We start from the raw sequence: 18521 nt of genomic DNA, 5'->3' as shown, positions 1-18521 counted from the left end.
CGCCCCTTTCCCCTTGGGCTTCTTGCCCCATGTCCCTCTGCACCCCAGCTCCCCTCTTCTCCCTATATCCTTTCCTGCAGGCTCAGAGCAGCACCCAGAAACCACAGCCTATGCTGAATGATGAAGGTGACATTGTATTTTCCCTCTCAAACCAGGCAAAGCTGGGGTTTCTTCCATGAAGAATTTTTACCATGGGTAACTGGGTAAACCAAAAAGAGCAGAAAGCTGCATAAATTTAAAGTGGACAATTGTACTTTACGTGAGTGTTTGGTTTGCTTTATGTAGTAGTCATCTGCCCCTTAAGCAGTTTTCCTCTGGTTACTTTAAGTAACTGGGCAGGTTTTATTTATTTCTTTTTAAAATTTATATCCTTTTTATTTATTTATGAGTATAAGACAATCGGCAGTTGACTGCCATGGCTGAGTGCCCAGATTCTGGAGTTGCTCTGACCAGGTGAACAGAATCAGGCCACACTGTGTAGAGGTCACTATGACCTTGAGCCAGTCACTGAACTGCTTGCAGCCTTGGTTTTCTTATTTGTTTAGGGCTGGGAGTGAAACAGTCCTGTTCATTTCACAGGGTTGTTAAAACAGTTGCCTAAGAAAGAGTGTAAAACAGTTTGCAGATACCAGACTCATTTGTTTGTTATTGTTTAGTCCCTAAGTTGTGTCCAACTCTTTTACGACCCCATGGGCTCTAGCCCACCAGGCTCCCCTGTCCATGGGATTCTTCCCAGGCAAGAACACTGTAGTGGGTTGCCATTTCCTTCTCCAGGGAATCTTCCCAGACCAGGGATTGAACCCACATCTCCTGAATTGGCAGGTAGATTCTTTACCACTGAGCCAGCAGGAAAGCCTATAGTAAGTCCTACATAAATGTTAGCCTTGAGGATGTGTTGTTATTGTTAATTTTTAGAAATGATGAATGCCAAAGACAAAAATGTGCTGCGTAGATAGAAAACCAAATAAATAAAGAAACATAGAAAATAAAACCCAGCTGCTTTCCAAAAGTAAGGCACCCCACCCCCTGTCCCCATGTCTTAACTGGGAATTATTCATAAAACTTGATAATGAAACAGAGTCTAGAATATTTCATGTCCTATTCTCCTTATTTTTCCCCCATAATTTTAATTTAAAAAAAAATAAGCCTTAAGGATTCATTCATTCATTCAGCACTGAGCCTGGTACCTAGACTATAGGTATATATCCTACCCTTGAGGGATATGCTTCTTGCTCATAGAGTAGAACAGATGGTACTCTTATCCCTATGGGGCATGAGAAAAATATTCCAGTTAATACTATATAAGATGCATACGTGGCATCAGTTCACTTCAGTCACTCAGTCATGTCCACTCTCTACAACCCCATGAACTGCAGCACGCCAGGCTTCACTGTCCATCACCAAGTCCCGGAGCTTACTCGAACTCATGTCCATCAAGTCAGCAATGCCATCCAACCATATCATCCTCTGTTATCCCCTTCTCCCACCTTCAGTCTTTCCCAGCCTCAAGGTCTTTTCCAATGAGTCAATTCTTTGCATCAGATGGCCTAAGTATTGGAGCTTCAGCTTCAGCATCAGTCCTTCCAATGAATATTTAGGACTGGTTTCCTTTAGGATGGACTGGTTGGATCTCCTTGCAGTCCAAGTGACTCTCAAAGTCTTCTCCAACACCGCAGTTCAAAAGCATCAACTCTTCGGTGCTCAGCTTTCTTTATAGTCCAACTCTCACATCCATACATGACTATTGGAAAAACTGTAGTTATGACTAGATGGACCTTTGTTGGTAAGGTAATGTCTCTGCTTTTTAATATGCTATCTAGGTTGGTCATAGCTTTTCTTCCAAGGAGCAAGCGTCTTTTAATTTCATGGCTGCAATCACCATCTGCAGTGATTTTTGAGCCCCCCAAAATAAAGTCTGTCACTGTTTCCATTGTTTCCCCGTCTGTTTGCCATGAAGTGATGGAACCAGATACCATGATCTTAGTTTTCTGAATGTTGAGTTCTAAGCCAACTTTTCACTTTCCTCTTTCACTTTCATCAAGAGGCTCTTTAGCTCTTCTTCACTTTCTGCCATAAGGGTGGTATCATCTGCATATCTGAGGTTATTGATATTTCTCCCAGCAGTCTTGATTCCAGCTTGTGCTTCATCCAGCCCAGCATTTCGCATGGTGTACTCTGCATAAAAGTTAAATAAGCAAGATGACAATATACAGCCTTGACATACTCCTTACCTGATTTGGAACCAGTCTGTTGTTCCATATCCAGTTGTAAATGTTGCTTCTTGACCTGCATACAGATTTCTTAGGAGGCAGATCAGGCAGTCTGGTATTCTCAGCTCTTGAAGAATTTTCCACAGTTTGTTGTGATCCACACAGTCAAAGGCTTTGGTGTAGTAAATAAAGCAGAAATAGATGTTTTTCTGGAACTCTCTTGCTTTTTCGATGATCCAGTGGATGTTGGCAATTTGATCAGTGATTCCTCTGCCTTTTCTAAATCCACCTTGAACATCCAGCTTGAATTTCATGGTTCATGCGCTCTTAAAGCCTGGTTTGAAGAATTTTAAGTATTACTTTGCTAGCGTGTGAAATGAGTACAATTGTGTGGTAGTTTGAACATTCTTTGGCCTTGCCCTTCTTTGGCACTGTAGTGAAAACTGACCTTTTCAAGTCCTGTGGCCACTGCTGAGTTTTCCAAATTTGCTGACATATTGAGTGCAGCACTTTCACAGCATCATCTCTCAGGATTTGAAATAGCTCAACTGGAATTCCATCACCTCCACTAGCTTTGTTTGTAGTGATGCTTCCTAAGGCCCACCTGACTTCGCATTTCAGGATGTCTGGCTCTAGGTGAGTGATCACACCATCGTGGTTATCTGGGTCATGCAGGTCTTTTTTTGTATAGTTCTTCTGTGTATTCTTGCCACCTGTTCTTAATATCTTCTGCTTCTGTTAGGTCCATACCATCTCTGTCCTTTATCAAGCCCATCTTTGCATGAAATTTTTGCTTGGTATCTCCAATTTTCTTGAAGAGATCTCTAGTCTTTCCCATTCTATTGTTTTCTTCTATTTCTTTGCTATTCTTTGGAACTCTGTACTCAAATGGGTATGTCTTTCCTTTTCTCCTTTGCCTTTAGCTTCTCTTCTTTTCTCAGCTATTTGTAAGGGCTCCTCAGACAACTGTTTTGCCTTTTTACATTTCTTTTTCTTGGAGATGTCTTGATCACTGCTTCCTGTAAAATGTCACGAACCTCCGTCTGTAGTTCTTCAGTCTATCAGATCTAATCCCTTGAATCTATTTCTCACTTCCACTGTATAATCTTAAGGGATTTGATTTAGGTCATACCTGAATGGTCTAGTGGTTTCCCCCCCTTTCTTCAATTTAAGTCTGAATTTGGCAATAAGGAGTTCAAGATCTGAGCCATAGTCAGCTCCTGGTCTTGTTTTTGCTGACTATCCATCTTTAGCTGCAGAGAATATAATCAATCTGATTTTGGTATTGATCATCTAGTGATGTCCATGTGTAGAGGTTTCTCTTGTGTTGTTGGAAGAGCATGTTTGCTATGACCAGTGTGTTCTCTTGGCAAAACTCTATTAGCTTTTGCCCTGCTTCATTTTGTACTCCAAGCCAAATTTGCCTGTTACTCTGCGTATCTCTTGACTTCCTACTTTTGCATTCTGGTCCCCTAAAATGAAAAAGACATCTTTTTTGGGTGTTAGTTCTAGAAGGTCTGGTAGCAGGTCTTCATAGAACCGTTGAACTTTAGCTTCTTCATCATTAGTGGTTGGGGCATAGACTTGGATTACTGTGATATTGAATGGTTTGCCTTGGAAACGAACAGAGATCATTCTGTCATTTTTGAGATTGCATCCAAGTACTGCATTTCAGACTCTTCTGTTGACTCTCACGGCTATTCCGTTTCTTCTAAGAGATTCTTGCCCACAGTAGTAGATATAATGGTCATCTGAGTTAAATTCACCCGTTCCAGTCCATTTTAGTTTGCTGATTCCTAAAATGTCAATGTTCACTCTTGCCATCTCCTGTTTGACCACCTCCAATTTGCCTGATTCATGCACCTAATATTCCAAGTTACTTTGCAATATTGTTCTTTACAGCATCCGTCTTTACTTCCATCATCAGTCACATCCACAACTGGGTGTTGTTTTTGCTTTGGCTCCATCTCTTCATTCTTTCTGAGTTATTTTTCTGCTGATCTCCAGTAGCATATTGGACATTTACCAACCTGCAGAGTTCATCTTTCAGTGTCCTATCTTTTTGCCTTTTCATACTCTTCATGGGGTTCTCAAGGCAAGAATGCTGAAGTAGTTTGCCAGTCCCTTCTCTAGTGGACCATGTTTTGTCAGAACTCTCCACCATGACCCGTCCATCTTGGGTGGCCCTATGTGGCATGGGTCATAGTTTCATTGAGTTAGACAAGGCTGTGGTCCATGTGGTCAAATTGGTTAGTTTTCTGTGATTGTGCTTTTCATTTTCTCTGCCCTCTGATGGAGAATGATAAGAGGCTTATGGAAGCTTCCTGATGGGAGAGACTGCCTGAGGGGGAAACTGGATCTTATTCTGATGGGCAGGGCCATGTAAATCTTTAATCCAATTTTCTGTTGATGGGCAGGGCTGTGTTCCCTCCCTGTTTGACCTGAGGCTAAACTATGATGGAGGTAATGAAGATAGTTGTGACCTCCTTCAAAAGGTCACATGCACACACTGCCCCCAACCCTGCAGCAGGCCACCACCAACCCACACCTCCACCAGAGACTTCTGGACACTCACAGACATGTCTGGGTCAGTCTCTTGTGGGGACACTGGTCCTTTCTCTTCGGTCCTGGTTGCACACAAGGTTTTGCTTGTGCCCTCCAAGAGTCTGTTTCCACAGTCAGTCCTGTGTAAGTTCTGGCAGCTCTGTGGTGGGGTTAATGGCGACCTCCAAGGGAGCTTATGCCATACCCAGGTCTGCTGCACCCAGAGCCCCTGCTGACCCGTACCACCACAGGAGACACTCAGACACAGTCCTGGCTCAGTGTCTGTGGGGTCTCTGGGTCCTGGTGTGCACAAGGATTGTTTGAGCCCTCCTAGCATCTCTGGCCAATTTGGGGTTTGATTCTAAACACAATTTCGACCCTCCTACGGTCTTGCTGGGGCTTCTCCTCTGCCCGTGGACATGGGTTATCTTTTTTTGGTGAGATGCAATGTTCTCCTGTTGACAGTTGTTCGGCAGCAAGTTGTAATTTTGCAATTCTTGCAGGAGAAGATGAGCGCACAACCTTCTCCTCCGCCATCTTGGATATATCTTGGCTTTGTGGCATAAGGGCTGCAAACTGACATGTAAGACCAAGTTAATTTCAGTGAATAGAGTACAGATGATTGGATAGAGAAACAATGATGGATGCTCTCTACTAAAAGCACAATTTTAATTTGTTTTAAATTTTTATTTTGAAATAATTTTAAACATATAAAAATATTGCCAAAAATAATACAATGAATTCCCATATACCTTTCATCTAGATGTTACCATCATACATAGCCAAGAATACATTAATAAAGTCAGAACATTAACACTGATACAATATTATTATGAACTGATAGATCTTATTCACATTCCTGCAGTTGTCACATTTGTTTTGGTTTCCTTTCTGGTTCCAGGATCACATGTTGCATTTGGTTATCTTGTCTCCTTAAGCCTCGCTTCATCTGGACCAGTTTCTCTGTCTTTTTATATCTCTCTGGATCTTTGCACTTTTGATGAAGAACACTGACTGGTTGTTTTACGGAACGGCTTCAGTTAGGGTTTGTGTCCTAATGATTGGGTTCAGATTGTGTGTTTTTCATCAGAGTGCCAGATTATCAGAGCGGTTTCCATCTCAGTGCATTATATCAGAGGACGCATGATGTTGATTTATCTCATTAGTGGTGATGTTGACTTTGATCTCTTGATTATAGTGGTATCAGCTTCCTCCACCCTATGGTTATTTTCCCCTTTGTTCTTAATAAGTGTTTTGTGGGGAGATGCTTGGAGACTATGTAAATATCCTTTTTCTCACCATATTTTTGCTGATTAATTTTAGCATCCATTGATGACTCTTGCCTGAAATAGTTATTACTGTAAATATTTGCCAATCGGCAACTTTAAAATGTCGCCATCATTCCCTCTACAGTTATTAGTTGGAATTCTATTGTAAGGAATCACTTCCTCTCCTCTTCTGTCTGTCTTAGCACGAACTCATAGGTTCTTATTCTATGGATTACAATCTAGTATTACCATTATCTACAAAAAGGTTATTAAAATCTATCTGGGAGCTGCTGCTGCTAAGTTGCTTCAGTCGTGTCCGACTCTGTGTGACCTCATAGACAGCAGCCCACCAGTCTTCCCTGTCCCTGGGATTCTCCAGGCAAGAACCCTGGAGTGGGTTGCCATTTCCTCCTCCAGTGCATGAAAGTGAAAAGTGAAAGTGAAGTCGCCCAGTCGTATCTGACTCTTAGCGACCCCATGGACTGCAGCCTACCAGGCTCCTCCATCCATGGGATTTTCCAGGCAAGAGTACTGGAGTGGGGTGCCATTGCCTTCTCGGCTATTTGGGAGAGGGATTATCAATACCACAGGCAAGTGCATGTCTGTAGGGCCACACCATGGTCTTACTGTGCTGCTTTCTGGACAGCATACACGACTTGGCTCCTGACCTGTGAGAAGTTGGCATCTTAGTTCCTGCCAACGTTCCTACCATTCACTGGTATTTACTCTTGTAAAAAGAGTGAGAGAGTTGATGTGTTAAACTTGGCCCAAGTCTTCTGGCTTAACTGGGATGGAGGGCAGAGGAAGGTGAGAGGACTCAGAACTCAGGTACGGCCCAGTAACTGGCAGGTGATGAGTCAGACCTCAAATTTGCACATCCCGTTTGAGTTTTGGTGGGTGTTGTGGTTTCTAAAACTAAGACTTGTAGAACATGAGTTTTCTGTTAGTCATTTTGAGTTTTTTACTCTCCTCTCTGGCTCATTCTAAAATTTTGCTGATAATCACACTCTTGCCAGTGTTTAAAAAAAGAATACCCCAGTCATTGGTGTAAAGTGAACAAATACAGCAGTTCTAGAAGCTGCTGACTTGGTGGACTCACATTTACAAGGTAAAGCAGTTTCGCTCTCGGAGCCCTATTCCATGCTATCAAGATCAACCCTATCCTGTTAGACTTTTAATAGTCATTTAGTAACTCTGTGTTTTAATATCTAATATCAGTGTGTAACATACTCCAAAATGGCTACAAGATAGAGCATTTGAAGCAATCTTTGGAGCGTCACAGTGTATGATACCGTCTGTCAGGACTCTCAGTTTTAGTGTTCTTTGTCATAGGGTTAGAGGAAAGAATATAAGCTGCATAATTAAACCATTATTGCAATCATCAGGGTACTGTAAGTCATTGTTAAAATTGGCAGTTGGAGGAAGTGGTATGGTGTCGTTAACAGCTTCCTATCAAACAAGAAGGCAGTCTGTCCTCTAGACTTGATTCATGCTGTGGCCTCTGGTTGGAAACCTACCCTAGTGGGCAAGCAATTAGTCAGGAGGAACCTGCTTATCAAGTACAGAGCATCATGTACATGGTCCAATCAACTGAAAGGTCAGACTTTTGGGGAGAACATCTGTCTCAGCCCATCTGGGCTTCGAGATCATAACACCATAGACTGCATGGCTTTTAAACAGCAAACGTTTATTTCTCGTGTTCTGGAGGCTGAAGTCCAAGATCAAGGCCCAATATGGTCACATTTGGGTGAAGGCCCTCTTTCTGGCTCATAGCTGGCTGCTTTTCTCCATGTTCTCACTTGGCAGGAGGATGTGGCCATCTCTGTGGGTCTCTTGTAAGGGCAGCAGTCTCATCCCTGACGACTTGTGCACCTCCCAAAGGCTCCCCTCTGCTACCTTATTTAGGAATTAAGATGTCAGCATACATATTCTGGGGCTTCCCTGGTGGCTCAGAGGTTAAAGCGTCTGCCTGGAATGCAGGAGACCCAGGTTTGATCCCTGGGTCAGGAAGATCCCCTGGAGGAGGAAATAGCAACCCACTCCAGTACTTTTGCCTGGAGAATCCCATGGAGGGAGGAGCCTGGTAGGCTACATTCCATGGGGTCGCAAAGAGTCGGACATGACTGAGCGACTTCACTTTTACTTTCTATACGTATTTTGAGGGGACACAAATATTCAGACTACAGCAATACCTAACACCTGTGTTTTCCATCTTTTAGTGAAAGTAAAATATCTTTTTAAAATCCCACTTTGGAACAAATTTTTCAGAAAGGAAGGTTTTCCCCACACTCTCTAGAACTGAGCGTATTTATCGCTTATCATCAGTGGGCTTCCTGGGTGGCTCAGTGGTAAAGAATCTGCCTGCCAGTGTAGGAGATGCAGGTTCAATCCCTAGGTCAGAAATATCCCCTGAAGGAGGAAATGGCAACCCACTCCAGTATTCTTGCCTAGAGCATCCCATGGACAGAGGAGCATGGCAGGCTGCAGTTCAAGGGGTCACATAGAGTCAGACACCAATGAGTGACTAACACACACACACACACACACACACACACACACACACACACACACACTGCTATCAGTAATTACAGGCTCTGTCATCTTTGTTGTGAAGTAATACTTTACATAGGAAGTATATATCCTTCTAGGGTATTTTTAAAAAGATAAGAGAAAATAGTAAGACTGGATTAACAAATCAACAATTCGGAAAATGTCATTTTCTAAAGCTTTGGTGAGGGTAGGCCTATCTTCTCAGTGAAAATTGTAAACCACCTCAAATATCATATTTGGCTGTTTTATTATTTGTATTTATCTGCAGCGCTGTTTACATATTATCTAAATGCCTTTTGAAATAAATCATAGAATGTTTTTCTTTTATTTATTTTTTAAAATGTTTATTTACTTATTTAGCTGTGTTGGTTTCAGTTTGGCGTGTGGGCTCTAATTCCCTGACCAGGGATTGAACCCAGGCCCCCTTGCACTGGGCTGCTTGGGGAGGTCCCTGTCTTTCTTTTAAACTGGCAGCCTATTTTACAGTTAATTTGGTTGGTATTTTGCTTTCCTTGAAATAAGAAGTCATCCGCTTCTAGTTTACTGCGCCATTTGGAATATCACTGTCTTTGTCTTTGAGTCATTCTGGGTCTCGGTAGCTCTCTATGAATTCACACGTTTAAAGAACACAGTAGGTAACGTTTAACCCCTTGTAAGTAAGTAAGGTCCATAGTGTTTATTTAGAGATGGTGAGATTACAGGTGCTTGTGTATTGAAACAATACATTCTTAAGCTTTATTGAGCTAAGTCTGATTACCGTTCTGTTCTGTTTCATCAGCTGTCAACAAATTATATGGGAGTGGAAGAAAGGCTTTGTTTTGTTAGTATGAGTTATTGTTTCCTTAGTGTAGAGCAGTGCTTTAAAACACTCAGGATATCATTGTTTTTGTGGTTTCTGGGCCTTCGGATGGTGTCAGAGGTTTGATGATTTCAGTAAGGAATATGGACATTCTTTGTAAACTTGAAATGCTATGCAGATGTACAAAAACAAACATCATCTTCTCAAGAATAGCTCAGCTGGTAGAATTAAAGGCCACTCCCTAGGTGTTTTGGGCTTCCCTGGTGGCTCAAAGGTAAATATAGTGTTGGAAAATATTTAACTTACTTTATTTAATACCAGTCAGTTAATCTTCCCATAAGTCATCTTGCATGCTATCAGTCCAAACTTTGGTAACTTGGGAAATAGGAATTTAGTAATTGGCTTTGTAGCTTTTGGTGTTCTGAGCAATTGATACAAATATCAGGATTTATCTTTGCTAGATAAAATAGTCAAGTCCCTTTTAAGTTTATAAGCAAAGGATTTAGCTTACAATTTGTTTCACAATTGTTTCTTGCTGTTGGTCCCTTTGGTGGGCAGGAATATACAAAGATGAATAAAATCTAGTTCCTACTCTTAACATGGGTATAATCTATTAGGGAAAAAAAGATAACTATAGGCCAGTTTTTCTTATCATGAGAAATTTTGTTTTATTCTTTTGTTACAGCAAATGCCTAGAGTCTCCTAGGCTTCTTGGTTTGTCTTTAGATAAGGGGTCGTTAGTGCTCTGGAATAATTGCTATCAATGTATATCATGGGGATTCTTTTTGAAAAAATATGTATTTACTTTACTGTATTTTATTTATTTGGCTGCACTGGGTCTTAGTTTCAGCATGCGAGATCTTTCTGTCTTTGTTGCAGAATATGGAATCTTTAGTTGCAGCACATGGGATCCAGTTCCCTGACCAGGGATTGAGCCCAGGCCCCTTGCACTGGGAGTGCAGAGTCTTAGCCACTGGACCACCAGCGAGGTCCCTCACAGGGAGTCTTAAATTCAACAATAAAAGGCCTTGTTTGTAGTTAAAGGGCAGCTGTGGAAGCACAATTTGTCAGGTATCATAGTAGGGCTTTACATGGCTTTCCTTCTTTTTGTCCACATACTTGACTTTAGTTTAAAAAAATGCAGATTTATTTCAAATATTTTTCAGTTCTCACATCCTTGATGGGCAGAAAAAGGCAGTGTGGTAGCTTTTGACTGCCTTCCTGTTCATGATCTACCACAGAGAATCTGATTTTTGTTTTCATTTTTATCTTGAATTGGTAGCAGTGAGCGTCAGTAAAAGCTCTCATTCTTCACTTTCAAAGGTATAACTGGTTCCTGTGTGTCACCACTGAACGTTTCCATCAGGTCAAAATGACTTATTCGTGACCAAAGTCTTCTCTCCCCTTCAGTATTTCCCAGAGTTGGCTAGATTCATGTCCACTGAATCAGTGATACTATCTAACCGTCTCATCCTCTGTCACTCCCTTCTTCTTTTGCCCTCAATCTTCCCCAGCATCAGGGTCTTTTCCAGTGAGTCAGTTCTTGACATCAGGAGCCCAAAGTATTGGCGCTTCAGCTTCAGGACCAGTCCTTCCAATAAATATTCAGGATTGATTTCCTTTAGGACTGACTGGTTTGATCTCTATGCTGTCCAAGGGACTCAAGAGTCTTCTGTAGCACCACAGTTCGAAAGAATCAATTCTTCAGTTCTCAGCCTTCTTTATAGTCCAATTTTCACATCCATACATGCTAGGAAAAACCATAACTTTGACTATACGGACCGTGGTTGGCAAAGTTTGATGTCTCTGCTTTTAACAGGCTGTCTAGGTTTATCAGTGCTTTCCTTCCAAGGAGCTCCTGTCTTTTAATTTCATGTCAGCAGTCACTATCTGTAGTTATGTTGGAACCCAAGAAGATAAAATCTGTACTGCTTCCACTTTTTCCCCTTCTATTTTCCATGAAGGGATGGGACCAGATGCCATAATCTTAATTTTTTGAATGTTGAGTTTTAAGCCAGTTTTTTCACTCATCCTTTCACTCTCATCAAGAGGCTCTTTAGTTCTCTTCACTTTTTGCCATTGGAGTGTTGTCATCTACATATCTGAGGTTGTTGATATTTCTCCCCACAACCTTGATTCCAGCTTGTGCTTCATCTAGCCTGGCATTTGCATGATATACTCTGCCTAGAAGTTAAATAAGCAGAGTGACAACATAGCCTTGTTGGACTCCTTTCTCAGTTTTGAACCAGTCCATTGCTCCACATCTGGATCTAATTGTTGCTTCTTGACCCACATGCAGTGTTCTCAGGGGACAGGTAAGGTGGTCTGATATTCCAATCTCTTTAAGAATTTTCCACAGTTTGTTGTTCCACGGTCATAGGCTTTAGCATAATCAATGAAGCAGAAGTAGATGCTTTTCTGGAGTTCTCTTGCTTTCTCTATGATTCAATGAATGTTGGCAATTGGATCTCTGGTTCCTCTGCTTTTTCTAAACCCAGCTTGTGCATCTGAAATTTCTCAGTTCATATACTGCTGAAGTCTAGCTTGAATGATTTAAGCATAACCTGACTTGCATGTGATTTAAGCATAATCAACCTCCCTGGTGGCTCAGACAGTAAAGCGTCAGCCTCCAATGCCAGAGACCCGGGTTCAATCCCTGGGTTGGGAAGATCTCCTGGAGAAGGAAATGGCAACCCGCTCCAGTATTCTTGCCTGGAAAATCCCATGGACAGAGGAGGCGGGTAGGCTACAGTCCATGGGGTCACAAAGAGTTGGAGCGACTGTGACTGAGCGACTTCACTTTCTTTCTTTCTTGACTTGCATGTGAAATGAGCGCAATTGTATGGTAGTTTGAACATTCTTTGGCATTGCCCTTCTTTGGGATTGTAATGGAAACTGCTACTGAGAAACATAGGCAAATTCAAGTCCTTTGGTCTCTCCCAAGATACTGAGATGACAGGTGACAAAAGAGGGAAAAAAAGAGAGCATGAGAAAAATTAATAATTAACAGCAAAACAATAAAATTTTGGTCTTCCTCTACTAGAAATAAAAAATATTCATGATTCTCATCGAGTTTCACACAAAATCTCCCTGGTTTTACCTTAAATGGGTTCAGAGGTAGAAAAACACAAGTCATCAGAAATGAATATACTCAGAGCTGACAACACATCAATTTGGAGTTTTCTATAAGTCACATTTCTCTCTCGTAAGTGTGTCTTCTACCTGAGAGGTGACTGATAAACTTTGTTCAGCTCTTTAAATCATGTTTTCAAAGGCAAGCGTGCTTCAGACACTGAACCTTTAGGCTTCATGATCAAAGAGGAAGATATATTTGAATGCCAAAGTGGACTCCTGAAGTTAAGGTAAAAAAGACATTCCTGAGAAAATATTAAGATATTAACGCACTATTTAAAACCTGCCTTACCACACACCTTACCTTTAGGGGAGCCCTGTGTCCTGTATTGTCCCTGAAAATGTACTTGTAATGCTGGCACAAGGAGAGGGTTAAATGCTCATCCACAGTCTATTCCTTATCATAGTGAATACTAGTAGCTTCAAACGATTGAGAAAAAAAAAGATGATTGAAATAGAATGATGGAGAATTCTCCCGCATTCCAGTGGTTAGGACTCCATGCTTTCATCTCACTGCTGTGGGCCCAAATTCAATCCCTGGTCATGGAACTAAGATCCCACAAGCTCACCTTCTGGCCAAACGTAAAAAATCGAAAAATATAATGAGGATAGAAATATTTGGATCTTTTGTAACAGCTGAGAGTACAGTTTCCTGTGCAGCCTTTTAGACGTTTCCAGGTTTAAAATCCAGTGAAAAGTGTCTAGATTAAATCTGGTGTGTTGCAACCTTAATTCATGTTTATAGCATATTAACATTATTTGATCCAATTAGGAATTAAGATCCTCTGTCATCTAATTCTCTGGAGGTTTTTGCTTATCTGTTTTTATACCTGTAGAACACATAGACTGTAGTGAGAGGAGATGGGGGAAGGAGAAATTCGTTTATGCAAAACTTACGTGATGGTGAGTGCTCTTTTTCCTAAAATAATGAAAACAAACAGCATTTTTTTTTCTTTTGATAACTTGTGAATTAGGAGTATTTCTGGATAGGAGATCTATACTCATTGGTGTGACATCTTTTTTGAAATTAATGAATGATGAAATGGTGACAGTTCTTTTTTAAAATCAGGTTTTTAAAAGTGCTTGTTATTTGTAAAATATTTCAGGATGTTTACTTGTGAGTATATATGCATATAAGTAAAGGATTTAAAAGATCCTTTCAGCCATGACAAAGAAATTAGCCTAGCTAAAGACTATTTTTTAAACCACACCCCTGTGCCTAACAGCAAAATAGAAAATACATTTGTATGTGTACAAAAAAGTGATTTTCTGCATTTCAGTGGGATGGAAGTGTAGGAATTTTAACTGAAATCTAAGTTGAGCTTATCCTCAAATTTCAGAAACATTTTCAGGGACAAAAGAAATTTATGTAAGAAATGTAGTTTGGTATGTCTCAGAAACAATCTCCTCTTGTTCTGAATAAAATAGCTTTGGACTATTGTTTGCTAAACAATTATTTCTCTTTTGGACAAAACTTGAGTTGCCTGTTGGCTTTCATTTTTTAGAAAGTGCATTTACACATGCTTGAAATAATCTTTTAGGCTAAAGAATGTAACTCACCAGGAAAACATGACTAATTCAGCATATCAGATAAAAAGGCTCAGAAACAAGTCACTCTAAAGTTTTGGAACAAAATGTGTTTTAGAAGTAGGGGAGGGAAGGAGAAATTAACCTAGAAGATTAGATACTAAAAGTGCAGTTAACCCCTTGCAACGATATAAATTTATATTCTTAACTTCCTATATTCCTAGGCTTCCCTTGTAGCTCAGTCAGTAAAGAGTCAGCCTGCAATGCAGGAGTTTGATCCCCAGGTCGGGAAGATCCCCTGGAGAAGGAAATGGCAACCCACCCCAGTATTCTTGCCTGGAGAATCCCATGGACAGAGGAGCCTGGCAGGCTACAGTCCATGGGGTCACAAGGGTCAGGCACAACTTAGCGTTTAAACCACCACCACCACCAGCTTTCACAAGTTGACTCCTGGCATGCCACCTCCCAGCACGTCCTCCTGTAGACCCGCAGAATGGAGCTCAGCCAGACCCCTGCTTCCTTGTAAACTATGGGCCACGGGGGCGCTGAGGTGTCGTCTCTTTCCATAGGGCGCCCCCTGCAGGACTGCAGTGTCCAGTGTCAGAACTGGGTGTGTGATGTGGGTGCTAACATAGGGCTTCTCAGCACAGAGGAGTCGGTAACTGCCTCTTCTCATGGTGCAAGGGCAGCTGCTTAATGTCTCTGCTGAGTTATTTAACTTTATTTCTCATCTGCCCAGTGAGAATAGTCCTACATCATTGTTATGAGGGAAATAGCAGGTATCTAAGAAAGTACTGGGGGTAGGGACAGTTTTTAAAATCGGCTCTTGCCCTGGCTAAATGAATACTGTATGGTATGCCCACCTCCGGTAGCATGAATATGTGAGGATTAAGTTTCCTCCTTAGTAGTGACCGCTAAGGGCTTCCCAGGTGGCACTAGTGGTAAAGAACCCACCTGCCACTGCAAGAGTCAGAAGAGATATGGGTTTGATCCTGGGTCAGGAAGATTCCCTGGAGGAGGGCATGACAACCCACTCCAGTATTCTTGCCTGGAAAGTTCCCATGGGCAGAGGAGCCTAGCAGGCTACAGTGCATGGGGTCTCAAAGAGTGGACACAACTGAAGGGACTTAGCATGCGCGTGCGCACACACACACACACACACACACCGCTAAATGCTCTGAGCAGCAGAGGATGCACTGGCTCCTGGGGGCAGGGTTGGGGGAGCAGATGGGGAGAGGATTCATGTTGAGGTTTGACAGGAAACAACAAAATTCTGTAAAGCAATTATCCTTCACTTAAAAAATAAAATGTAAAAAGATCCCTGGGGACTTTTTAATTCTCCAAAATAAAACACACAGCCAAATTCCTGTTTGCTGCCACAGGGCTAATAGATAGGGTATAATCCACGCATTTTGAAAAGTTCCCCATAGAATGATAGACTCCAATTATTTTTGATCACACATCATGTGGGTGAAATTTAGGCATGCTAACATGTATGAAAAATGGTAAGATTAAATATTTTAAAGTAATTTTAATATAAAAGTCTTTTGCCCTCATTACAAATGATGATTACAAATATTTTCTTGGGTTCCAAAATCACTGAAGATGGTGACTGCAGCCATGAAATTAAAAGATGCTTGCTCCTTGGAAGAAAATCTATGACCAACCTAAGACAGCTTATTAAAAAGCACAGACATTACTTTGCCAACAAAGATCCATCTAGTCAAAGCTATAGACGTAGCATTCCAACAGTCGTGTATGGATGTGAGAGTTGGACCATCAAGAAGGCTTTGCATGGAAGAATTAATGCTTTTGAACTGTGGTGTTGGAGAAGACTCTTGAGAGTCCCTTGGACAGCAAGGAGATCCAACCAGTCCATCCTAAAGGAAATCAGTCCTGAATATTCATTGGAAGGACTGATGCTGAAGCTGAAGCTCCAATACTTGGGCCACCTGATGCGAAGAACTGACTCATTGGAAAAGACCCTGATGCTGGGAAAGATTGAAGGTAGGAGAAGAATGGGACGACAGAGTTGATGATGGACAGGGAAGCCTGGCGTGCTGCAGTCTGTGGGGTCGCAAAGAGTCCAACATGACCGAGCGACTGAACTGAAAAAATGATTAATTTTTTAGTGAGAGCAGTATGCTTTGTGTATTTGAAGAAATTTTTGTTTTAATATTGATTTTTTTAAAGCTACTTCTAAGACTCTATATATTTTGATTCTTGGGTTTTAAAGAAAATGTATTTTACACTGGAGTGTATAGTTGATTAGAGCTTCCCTGGTGGCTCCACAGTAGAGAATCCACCTCACAATGCAGGAGACAATGGTTCGATCCCTGGGTCTGAAAGATCCCCTGGAGAAGAAAATGGCAACCCACTCCAGTATTCTTGCCTGGGAAATCCCGTGGACAGAGGAGCCTGGCAGGCTACAGTCCATGGGGTCGCAAAAGAGTCAGAGGAACCAAGGAACTAAACAGTGACAACCTATAGTTGATTAACAATGTTATGTTAGTTCCAAGTATACAGCAAGTGAAGTACTGATTCAGTTATACATACAGGTGTGTCTATTCTTCTGCAAATTCTTTTCCCACTTAAATTATTGCAGAATATTGAGTAGAATTCCCTGTGCTATATCCAGCAGGTCCTTGTTAGTTATCTGTTTTAAACATAGCAGTGTGTACATGTCAATCCCAAACTCCCAATCTATCCCTCCCCACTGATTCTTGGTTTTAATGGCTTTTGTTTACTGGCTGAAAACTATACTCGCAAAGATTTTAAATTTAAGTAGAAAGAGTGTATCAGTGGCCACTTTTACTAAATCCTCACATGCCTCTTCTCAGCCCATCCTGCCAGTTTCAGCTGACTTAACAACCCTTTTAGTTCACTTTCAGATGGTAAATTTTGGTGGTGGTTTAGTTGCTAAGTTGTGTCCAACTGTTACAATCCCATGGTCTATAGCCTCCCAGGCTTCTCTGTCCATGGGATTCTCCAGGCAAGAATACTGAAGTGGGTAGCCTTTTCCTTCTCTAGAGGATCTTCCCGACCCAAGAATTGAACCCACGTCTCCTGCATTGTAGGCAGATTCTTTACCGACTGAGCTATGAGGGAAGCCCTCATAAATTTTAGCTTTCCTGAAAACTACATTTACCGGAAGCTATTGTTGTTTTTAAAGTTTCCACAACTGGATTCAAAACCCAGTAACATGAGCTTTGAAACTCTTTGGCAAGACTTCTAATAGGTGAGAATATTCTATTTCTGAGTGTTTGAGTGTGCTGATATTGGAGTTTTCAGATGACACATTTACACTGTTTTTGGCTAAAGATCACAAAACAGTGGATACATTCCCCAACATCTGTTTTCTTAGCATCCTCTCTTTTCAAAGCTTTGTTTTCTCTTAAAAAGTAGTGATTTTCTTACATGGTGTTCAGTCTCACCTTTACTTTGAAAGGAAGCTTAATGTGTGTGTGTTTGCTCAGTAGCAAGCTACTGACAGTCACCTCCGACCCTTGCAAAGGTCCAAGAATTTGGAACACTTGTGTTTTTTGCAAAGGAAAATTACATGCCTCATATTTTAAATTCCACAACTTTTGAAGCTGTGGAATACACAGTAGTTCTTTGAATATGTGGGATAATTTAGCAAATACATAATTCTAGAAACATGATAGAAACCCCTTCACTTTGATGCAACTATAAAGCCAGTCACCTAGGCTACATAATTTCTTCTCAACCTCAAGTCTTCAGATGTTGACCAATGTTTTCTATGTATCTGCCGGTAATATTCACTGACAAAGAAGCTCATTAGAATTTGGTGCCATATTGGTTTTTCATGTCCTTTTGGCTATTTTTACTTTAAGTGGGAATAATGAGTGGTATGAGGTTTTTGATAGCTCAGTTGATAAAAAGTGCGCCTGAAATGCAGGAGACCTGGGTTTGATTCCTGGGTGAGGAAGATCCTCTAGGGAAGGGATAGGCTCCCCACTCCAGCATTCTTGGGCTCCCTTGTGGCTCAGCTGGTAAAGAATCCGCCTGCAGTGCGGGAGACCTGGGTTCAACCCCTGGGTTGGGAAGATGCCCTGGAGAAAGGAAGGGCTACCCACTCCGGTATTCTGGCCTGGAGAATTCCATGGACTCTCTAGTCCATGGGGTCGCAAAGAGTCGGACACGACTGAGCGACTGTCATTCATTCATTCATTCCTGTGGTTTTTAGCCCTTGGCTGGTGAAGGAACCTAGAAAGAAGTGTCTGTATGTTAATCATTAAATTAGTAACATTGTGTGGAGTACTAAACAGGTAATTTAGTATTACATGATGCTGAACATCACTGAAAAAACTATAGCGGTTTGATTTTGGCTGAGTGCTTAGTTTTTAAATGATGTGCCCATTTTGATAGCTGTCCTCCACCCATCAGCAGCTAATGTCTAAGGGTACAATGTCCTAAGACTCAGGGAAGTGTATTCATATCAGTTAACCAAAATGGATGGGAGTCCATATT

General features: G+C 41.4%; 1 protein-coding gene and 1 non-coding gene across 2 annotated transcripts in view; both read left to right on the top strand.

Moving 5' to 3' along the window:
- PIP4K2A (phosphatidylinositol-5-phosphate 4-kinase type 2 alpha) overlaps window positions 1-18521 on the top strand; it is a 181864-nt gene that overhangs the window by 73035 nt on the left and 90308 nt on the right. The gene's annotated exons all lie outside the window — the stretch shown is intronic.
- On the top strand, window positions 7961-8033 carry TRNAS-GGA (transfer RNA serine (anticodon GGA)). The gene has a single exon. It is a non-coding gene; the product is annotated as a tRNA-Ser (tRNA).

Source organism: Ovis canadensis, chromosome 13 (assembly GCF_042477335.2).
Source record: "Ovis canadensis isolate MfBH-ARS-UI-01 breed Bighorn chromosome 13, ARS-UI_OviCan_v2, whole genome shotgun sequence".
NCBI lineage: Eukaryota > Metazoa > Chordata > Mammalia > Artiodactyla > Bovidae > Ovis > Ovis canadensis.
The sequence above is the reverse complement of the archived record's forward strand: the minus strand, read 5'-3'. Positions and strand labels throughout refer to the sequence as shown.